This window comes from Sapajus apella, unplaced genomic scaffold (assembly GCF_009761245.1).
Source record: "Sapajus apella isolate SASKATOON/1434 unplaced genomic scaffold, GSC_monkey_1.0 scaffold110, whole genome shotgun sequence".
Classification (NCBI taxonomy): domain Eukaryota; kingdom Metazoa; phylum Chordata; class Mammalia; order Primates; family Cebidae; genus Sapajus; species Sapajus apella.
The window spans coordinates 2,838,100-2,848,443 of NW_022437050.1; the positions used below are offsets into that span (position 1 = coordinate 2,838,100).

Genomic DNA, 10,344 nt, shown 5'->3' on the forward strand with positions numbered 1-10,344 from the left:
ATGGTCTCGATCTCTTGACCTCGTGATCCACCCGCCTCGGCCTCCCAAAGTGCTGGGATTACAGGCTTGAGCCACCGCGCCCGGCCGCTAATTCCTATTTTAAGAACTCAGCACCCAGCAAACAATACTCATTTTCCCCACCCAAACATATGTGAAACACTGCTTAAAAAACTAATCATGATTTAGGATATAAATCAGATTCCCTCTTCAAAAATGATAGCCTACAAGTCACATTCACTGATTATTAAATATAATACAATGAAATTAGAAATCAATAATGCAAATTATAGCAATAAAATCCCATACCTCTGAAAATTTATAAAACATACTTCAAGGTCATTCATAACTAAAGAGGAATTTAAATAGCAATATTAAGATATTTAGAAATGAAAAATGGAAAGCACTCATACATGTCTTCAACACATTTAGTTGAAAGAAAAGTGGAATTAAATGAAGTTAATGTTACATTCAACAACGTTCAGAGAAAAAAAAAAATCAGCCCAGAGAAATGAGAATAGAGGGGTTGAGAGTTACAAAGGCAGATGTAAAGCAAAAAACAAAGCAAAATAAAACTCAACAGTAGAGGTGAACAAAAACACTAAAAGCTGAGTTTTAGAAAAAGATTTGTAACAATAATAAAGCCAACCCTAAACACACATGATTAACAGGGACACAAAGAGAAGGGCCACCGGGCTTGTCTGAGAACCCCTTCCTGACCCCACCTTCAATCCCAGATAGCTGTGAGACAGGGCTGGAATTTCTCCTGTGAATGTCAGTGAGTTTGCCTTGCTTGTTAGGAAACATAGTGTCTGACATTAGAGGGAAAACGGATCATCAACAGAAGAATTTGGTCCAGGGACTGCAAAGGGCTAAAACAACTGCAGAATATACCCAAGGACATGCTGCCCGGAGACTAATATCTGCCTTAGGTCTAAGGTTGGGAGGGCAGATTGGGGCTGAGCCTTCACTGGCTGCTGAGCAGCTAACTGGATTCACATTAACCCGAGTTCTCGAACACACCCCCTATCATGTACCATGGCAACAGCGGATGCTGCATCCAGTGAGGGCTCACTGAGCTCAGAGGCAACTTCCCCCTCTGCCCTCTGCAGAAGGCTGGCCTCCTAGGGTGGTTTCAGGTCCTCTCCACACCTAAGCTTCTTCCTCTTCTCTCCCCACAATTCTAAGTGTGGCATTCAGTTCTACAGCAAAACTACTTTGCCTATCCATTAAAAGAAAAGAAAAGAAAAGAAAAGAAAAAAGACTGTCTGCCTTCTTACACGACTAAGTTCATTTTACAGGAGGAGTGATGATTTTACTGGGTATATGATCTTCAACCTCCAAAGCCTTGCTAATTCTCTTCATTAATTCCAATTATAATGATAAAACATTTCTTTAGCCCTTACTCTGTGTCAGACACTGTGCGAAATACTTGACTATTTCAATCTTACATCCACTTCATAAAGGTAAGTACTCTGATTATTCCCATTCTATAGATGAACAAACAGAACCTCGGCATTTAATTTCACAGGGTCAAGGGCTGGCAAGTGGTGGAGCGAGGACGAAGCCAGGTTTGTCCAGCTCCACAGTCTGAAGTCATATTCATTATGACACACTTCCTTCCAACAGCTCAGGCTTGCATTGTGAGACTACACTTGATGAGGGGAGGTTTATTTCATACCAACCCCTATGCTAGTGTTTTCAAACACTCTGCATTCATGGTTCTTGGCCCTGCTTGTGCCAAAAAGTCACGTGTACAGCTTCTTAATAATAAAATGCCTGGGTTCCAACCAGGAGACCAGGAAGGCTGCATTTGAAAGGTGTCCTGTCTCATTTTCAGTAAGAAAAATCCAGATTTTAAACTTACATGGAGATACACCATTTCTCACTGATTAGATTACCTCAAACCCAAAAGTTTGACTATACATGCTGTTGGCAAGACTATGGAGAAGAAGGCTCTCCCAAATATTGTTGATAGGGATGTAAAAATGACACATTTCCCATGAAAAGAAATCTGGCACTAACAAACTTCCATAAGCATTTTACCCTTTGACCAGCAATCCCACTTCTAGGAATCTATCCCAAAGTTGCACGGACAAAAATACACAAAGGTATATGCACAAGGCCATTCACAGCAGCACTACTTGTGACAGCAAAAACCGAAAATGGCAAACATCCACTGATACAGTTAGGTACTTGCTCTCACCCAAATCTCATGTTGAATTCTAATCCCCAATATTGGAGGTGGGGCCTGGTGGGAGGTGTCTGGATCATGGGGGTGGGTCCCTCCTGAGCAGCTTGGGCCATCCCCCTGGTGATGAGTGAGTTCTGAGTTCACAGGAGAACTGGTCATTTTAAAGTGTGTGGCACCCCCTTCCCCGCACTGCCCACTCTCTTGCTTTTACACCGCATGGTGAAAGCAACTGTTCCCCCTCTGCCTTCTGCTGTGATTGAAGGCTTTGTGCGGCCTCCCCAGAAGCCAAGTAGATGCTGGCACCATGCTTCCTGTACAGCCTGTGGAACCATGAGCCAATATTCAAAGGATTCTAGCCTCCAGCTCTGCCCCCTAACTGTATTCCCTTCTTTTCCTGTTTCCAATAGGTAACTGATTTTTAAAAGTATACGGCTTCCCCTTCCATTGCTCGTTTTGTAAGTAGAAGATGTGTGAAGACCTCTTTCTACTCTTTTCTTTATAAATTACCCAGTCTCGGGTATCTCTTTATAGCAGTGCAAGATTGGCCTAATACATCCATTAATAGAGGGCTGTCTGGATAAATTATGGTGCCACCATACAGGGAAATATGAAGCAGCAGGAAAACAGTGAGGAACCTCTCTACATGCAATTATGGGGTCATCTCCAGGACATGGTATGGAGAGCAAGTGCTCATGTACCCAGGACAGGGTCTGCAGATGTCTCCACCCACATCTTCTACTTCAAAAACAAACAATGGAAGGGAAAGCCATATACTTTTAAAAATTAGTTACCTATGGGGAACAGGAAAAGAAGGGAATACAGTTAAGGGGCAGAGATAGAGGCCAGAATCCTTTGGATATGCCTTATTTTGTAGATTTGACTTTGAAACTATCAAAACATTTTATGTACTTATAAAATTTAAATTTCTAAAAAGTGGCCCACAAAATGAAAAGCAAAATGAAACAAATGAATGTATATACGTTGTACTATTGGAGTAACTCCACAGAAAGGGACTGTTCCAAGTATTTTAAAATTGAGTGATGTGCTGGAAGACCCCGATGGATCTCAAAGACATCTAATAAAAATTTGGTTTTTATTACTTTGTTACTGTTAGACAAGCCTGTGAACCAATTTTGATGTTGAACATTGGTAAATAAAAACAAACATTAAGCCTGTCTTACCTAAACAAACTATACCACCAGATAGCCAAACTACAGAAGAGATGGTTGTTTCTTTCCATAAAAGTTTTTTTTTCTTTTTAAGAAAAAAAATGACAATATCCTTGTTTTCCAACCTCTATAAACAAATGGATCTAGGAACTGATCATCATCAGCTGCTAACATCCCTAAATGAAAGACAATCAGATATTATGTGCTTAGTGATGGAAAAACGCACTATCACCTGTGAAGAATGCGGCCCTCCTCAACAAAACACCTGAATCTAATTAAGCCTTTGACGCCAACTCACGCTATACCCCAGTGATGTAAATAGGAAAATACAATCTATGACAAATTCTGCTGGAAAAATGACTCAGGACCTCTAACAAATAAATTGCAAAGATAGAAAAGAGATGGAAGGAAAACTATAGGTTTTGAAGAGATCTAACACACTACCGTGTGTGAACCTTATTTGGACCCTATTTCAAACAAACCACCATGAAAATAAAATTATAACTTTATGAGAAAATTAGAAAATGAGTACTGACTAGATATTTGATAATATGAAGGAAATATTTTATTTAAGTGTGATAACATCAAGGTTATGTTTTAAAAGAGCCTTTATCTTCTGGAAATAGCTACTAAAATATGGATAAAAGACACAGGGGTTTGCATCTAAATAATACTAGATGAGGGAAGGGTGAGTAAAAATGAAACAAAATCAGCAGTAAGTTAGTGACTGTAGATTGGGTGTGACACATGCATAGAGATTATGTCACATTGTGTGTGACACATGCATAGAGATTGGATTTTTCCGTCCAATTTTATATCTTTCAAAATTTTCACAAAATCCTCTACATCAGTTTATATGCTCCCAGCTCTTATCCAACTTCCCTTTTTTCTCCTGTAACTAGGTTTCTTCTGGGCTTCTCAAACTTACTCATTTACAGACAGGCATGGTGGTTCACACCTTTAATCCCAGCACTTTGAGAGGCCGAGGCGGGTGGATCACCTGAGGTCAGGAGTTCAAGACCAGCCTGGCCAACAGTTCGAGACCAGCCTGACCAGCCTGGTCAACTTTTCTTTAGTAGAAATCCTGTTTCTACTAAAAATACAAAAAAAGAAAAAAAAAATTAGCTGGGCATGGTGGCAGGCACCTGTAATCCCAGCTACTCAGGAGACTGAGGCAGGAGAACCACTTAAACCCAGGAGGTGGAGGTTGCAATGAGCCAAGATTATGCCATTGCATACCTGCCTGGGTAACAAGGGCAAAACTCCGTCTCAAAAAAAAAAAAAAACAAAACAAAACACTCATTTACCAGGATAACCATCAAGTTTTTCTCTATAGCATAATAGTACCCCTGAACATCCCTTGAAGAGAATCAATAAGTGAACAACCTACAAAGCTAATAACTTAGGTTTCTGTTTATGTTAATGCAATCCTTCCTCTCCCTTGCAAACACAGCTTCTATAGTGGATTTCTGTGAACACTGGTAGATCACTCATTGCCTAAGGGAGCTGGAAATCAGACATTTTTAGCTCAAGTGCTGGCAGCCACTGCCAAATCCACATCAACCAGAAAGGACAAATGTTCTGGAAATTTGAACAGAGGTATAAATGAAAATAAGAACGTACTTTTTTTCTGCCCGTGTCCCACCTATTATGCAATCTTCCAAGTGAGAATGATTATTTATGTTCAGTCTACAAACATGTGACCATTTCATCATTTTGGAAAAGAAATTAATGAAATATTTAAACATTAACAGTGTTCTGAAAGCATCATTTACCCAGCGCAGCTGCAGCTTCTCAGTGGGGGGCATTCATGACAGATTTAAATGCAGCGTCTTCATAACAAACTCAGTCAGTGGCCTGGTTTCCACAAAAGCAGTAATAACATTAGGCTCACAAGCAATTTGCTTCTGAGAAAGGGGGCTTTAGATGCCCCTCCAGGCAGAGATGACTGACAGACCCCAAGCAAGACAGGGATGGGTCCTATAAATGCATGGTGGCTGTCAGGAGAACCTGGCTTTGAATATGCAGGTTCTGACACTCCCAACTTAAACCCTGCTTTTCTATGAGCAAAAGACTTGCATTGCCATTATCTGTTTGATTTTCTGGAAAGAAATGAAAAGTTCAGACTTTTACTGAAGTGGAATATTAGGCTAGTGCGATGGGTAAGCTTGAGTTCTGGGTCTGAATCTGTCATCTGCCCCTTACTAGCTACATAACCAATAGCATGTTCCTTAACCTTTCTGAGCCTCAGTTTCCTTACCTTATAAGGGTGACAATTTATAATAGTGCCTGTCCTCAGTGATTATTCTGATTATATTACTACAGCATGTACTTAACATAGTAGCCAGCAAAGATGTGAGTGCCAAAAGATAAAATTACAATAAATTTATAGAATTCATTGCTTTTAATTCATGATTTATGAATTGAAGCACCTCCTTTCTATACGATAGAATGAAAGCTCCCACTGGGCAATAGGAAAACAGTGGGTTTTGCAAGGTGGGTAAAAGGAAACATAACAATAGAAAAATGATTAGTTAACATCAGGTTACTTCAGTTTACTTTTTTGTAAGGGTTAAGGCAGAAGGGATTTGCTTACTATGCTGACTCAGGTAGAGAGTGGCATTTAGCATAAGTGACTCCATTTTAGTTTGGACTGGATTTTAGGGGTCTAGTACAGGAGCTTAGTCTTAAACAATGACCTCTCTGTTTAACATTAGCTGTCTGTGGCCTGTTTTCAATAGAGAGGATGAATCAAATACTGCAACAATTCTACAGAAAGGAAGGTGTTATTATTATTACAGTAATATCTCAGTTCTACAGATTTTTCACATTGATTTTCTCAATCACAACTATCTTGCAAATTTAACTCAGCAGGTGTAATTTTTGCTGTGTTTCTGAGGACACTGTGTTATGGAGAAGTAAACACTTTTATTCAAGGTAACATGACCAGCTAGTGGCAGCGGTAGGGTAGAAACAGGATATCTTGACTCCCAGTTCTCCCATGCCTTCTCTTCTAGACCTTTTCTTCTAGACCACACCTGGTTTCGTACCTTTTTGAAAGGTGCCAAGCACATTTTCCCCCCTAGTTTGGCTGCTTTTTCCTTCCTCAAGAAGAGCACAACTTTGCCAGGCTAGAAAGATTAGGTAACGTCACCTTTGTGTTTCATGAACTTCAAGGGGCCAGGAAATATTTTCCCTGTCGTATGGCTCTCCAGCCAGAGGCTATATATGTATACACACACACACACACACACACACTCACGCACTACACACACACAGATGTATATATATACACATGTATACATATGTTAGTACAAACAAAATATTACATAATATAAAAATAAAAGGGAGATTTTAATTGTTTCTATTAAAAAAATTACAGTCATTTGCCTCATAATGATGTTATGTCAACAGTGGACCATATATATGATGGTGTTTCCATAAGATTATGGCATATTTTTACTATACCTTTTCTACATTTAGATACACAAATACTTCCCATTGTGTTGCAACTGCCTACAGAATTCAGTACAGGAACATGCTGTACAGATTTGTAGACCAGGAGCAATGGGCTATACCATATAGCCTAGATATATAGTAGGCTATGCCATATAGGTTTGTGTAAGTACACTCTATGATGTGTTCTTGGCCACAGAATAAAACCTAAATAGTGTTACTTCTTCCTCCCATGCCAGGGCAGACATTGCTAATTGGTAATGACTCTATTTTCCACTAAGTCCACAGACAGCTTCAGAATCCTCAGGAAATACTGAGCTCCAAGGAGCCACCAGCAATCAATCTGAGTTTGCCCATGAAATAAAACACATGTGCCCTCCCTGGAGTAGAGCCACGCATGTGAAAGTTCCTCAAGGTCAGGGACCACTTTCTTACCAATCAGTGAAAATGCAGAGACCTTAGCAGAGTGCTGCCAAAAGATTAAGCACTGGGGAAGTACTGAATGAAGGAATGCATGAACATACCTCAATCACCTGACAACATAGGTGAGAGGAGATGACCTGAAGTTGGCCATGTCCTTCTAGTTTTTCCATTCCTTCTCCTTCACTATTAATAACACAGATAAGGCCAGGCATGGTCACTCACACTTATAATCCAGCACTTTGGGAGGCTAAGGCAGGCAGATCTCATGAGGTTAGGAGTTCGAGACCAGCCTCGCCAACATGGTGAAACCCTGTCTCTACTAAAAATTCAAAAATTAACCAGGTGTGGGAGCACACACCTGTAGTCCCAGCTATTCAGGAGGCTGAGGCAGGAGAATTGCTTGAACCTGGGAGACAGAGGTTGCAGTGAGCTGACATAGAGCCACTGCACTCCAGCCTGGGTGACAGAGCAAGACTCCACCTCAACAAAACAGCACAGAGATAATTAAAATCAGCATGGAATACATAGTCATATCCATAAACTGCCAGGGTAATTCTTACTTTTTTTTTCTAGAGATTCTCATTTTTGCTACTTTATATTTTAGAAGGAAGCTTTGTATAACGATCACAGATAGAAAACCAATATTATATGCCATAAACACAGGGGAGCCATAAAAAACATAGCAATGAACATAAACGCAGGTCTGGGTATTATCTGAAAATCATCCCTTGTTTACCACTGATATCCACATGAGAGGCATTTCAGTGTGGAGGTAAAATGGATAGCTTGAGTTAGAATCTTACCTCTGCCAATACCCAGTTGCGTGACCTTCAGTAGGTGACATAACCTTCCTGAGCCTCACTCTCCTCATTTTGGTAAAAGGCATAATGATAGTTCCTATCTCACAGGCTTTGAAAACTAAACGAGCTAATCCATGTAAATGGCTTGGCTGGTAGAAAGTGCTTGATAAAAGTGAGTGCCTCAACAAAACTGAATCTAGAAACAAACAGAAAAGATCATAAACTGTGAACAAGTGAGATTTATCCCAGGAATGTTAAGATTGGCTTAACAGTAACATCAGAATATCAATTAAGGTAATAAGCTACACCCATAAAGGCAAAAAACCATTCATCTCAATACACACAGAAAAAACATTTGACAAAATCTCAATGCCTTCATCATAAAAACAATAATAAAAAAAAAAAAAACCTAGGAATAGAGAACATCCTCAACTGACAGTAAGCGGCTACAAAAAACCCTTAGCTAATATCAGACTTATTGGTGAAAGACTGAATGCTTTCCCACTAAGATCAAGAACAAGACAAATAAGTCTGCTCTTAGCATTTCTATTCAGCATTGCACTGGCAGTTCCAGCCAAGGTAATGAGGCAAGAAAATTAAATAAAAAACATATAGATTGGAAAAGAAAAACTATTCCTATTTGCAGATAACATAGTCTTATATATAGAAAATCCATGAAAAATCTACTAAAAACTATTAACATGATAAGCAAGTTCAGCAAGTCTGTAGGATACAATATGAGCATATAAAAATCAGTTATATCTCTATATACTAGCAATGCACAATATGAAAAGAAAATTGGGAAAACAATTCTATTTACGGTCGCATCAAAAAGAATACAATACTTAGGAATAAACAAAATAAGTGCAAAACATACATTCTGAAAGCAGTAAAACTTTGCTGAAAAAAGTTAAAGAAGACCTAAATAAATGAAAAGATATCCCACGTCCATAGGCTGGAAGACTTATATTCTTAAGACAGCACTATCCAAACTAATCTAGAGATTCAACATAATCTCTATCAAAATCTCATCTGGCTTCTTTGCAGAAATTGACAAGCTGACCCTAAAATACATATGGAAATTCAAGGGACTCACTCAGGATAACCAAGACAATCTTGGGGGTGGGAGGAACCTAACAGAATTGGAAGACTCACACTTCCTGATTTCAAAATGTACTCAAAGCTACAGTAATCAAAACAGTGTGGTATTACCATGAAGACAGACAATGAACAATGATAAATTAACGGAATAGAACTGAGAATCCAGAAATAAACCCTCGCATTTATGGTCAATTGAACTTTGGCAAGGATAACAAGAGATGGAGAAAGGATATTCTTTTCAAAAAATGATTCTGGGACAACTGGACACTGGATACCCACATGTAAAATTTGTTTTATGGTGTCAAGTATATCCTCACACCACATAATAAATTAGCTCAATATGGATAAAAGATCTATGTAAGAGCCAAAACTATAAAATTCCTAGAAGAAAACTTAAAAATACATCTCTATGACCTTGAATTATGTAATAACACCAAAAACACAAGCAACAAAATAAAAAATAAACATCAAAATTGAAAACTTTTGTGCTTCAAAGGACACCATCAAGAAAGTAAGACCACAGACTAGAAGAAAATATTTGCAAATCATGTATTTGCTAAATATATAAAATATGTAAATAATCCTTGGCTGGTCACAGTGGCCCATGCCTGTAATCCCAGTACTTTGGGAGGCTGATGGGAGAGTTGCTTGAAGCCAGGAGATTGAGACCAGCCTGGGCGACATAGCAATACCCTGTTTCTACAAAAAGTTTTTTTTTTTGTTTTTTTTGGTTTTTTTTTGAGACGGAGTTTCCCTCGTTACCCAGGCTGGAGTGCAATGGCACGATCTCGGCTCACCGCAACCTCCGCCTCCTGGGTTCAGGCAATTCTCCTGCCTCAGCCTCCTGAGTAGCTGGGACTACAGGCACGCGCCACCATGCCCAGCTAATTTTTTGTAGTTTTAGTAGAGACGGGGTTTCACCATGTTGACCAGGATGGTCTCGATCTCTTGACCTCGTGATCCACCCGCCTCGGCCTCCCAAAGTGCTGGGATTACAGGCTTGAGCCACTGCGCCCGGCCCCAAAAAGTTTTTTAAAAATAAAAATTTTTAAAAATGAATTCCTAAAACTCATTAATAAAAAGACAACCTGATTTTAGAAATAGGCAATAAACAGATTTTTCTCCAAAGAAAGATATATACATAGCCAATAAGCACACAGAAAGATTAATATCCTTAGTCATTAGGGAAATGCAAATCAAACCA

The 10,344-nt window shown here is 39.3% G+C and overlaps 1 protein-coding gene across 3 annotated transcripts in view; it reads right to left on the bottom strand.

The window, feature by feature from the left end:
- CYFIP2 (cytoplasmic FMR1 interacting protein 2) overlaps positions 1 to 10,344 on the bottom strand; it is a 143,209-nt gene that overhangs the window by 123,321 nt on the left and 9,544 nt on the right. The gene's annotated exons all lie outside the window — the stretch shown is intronic.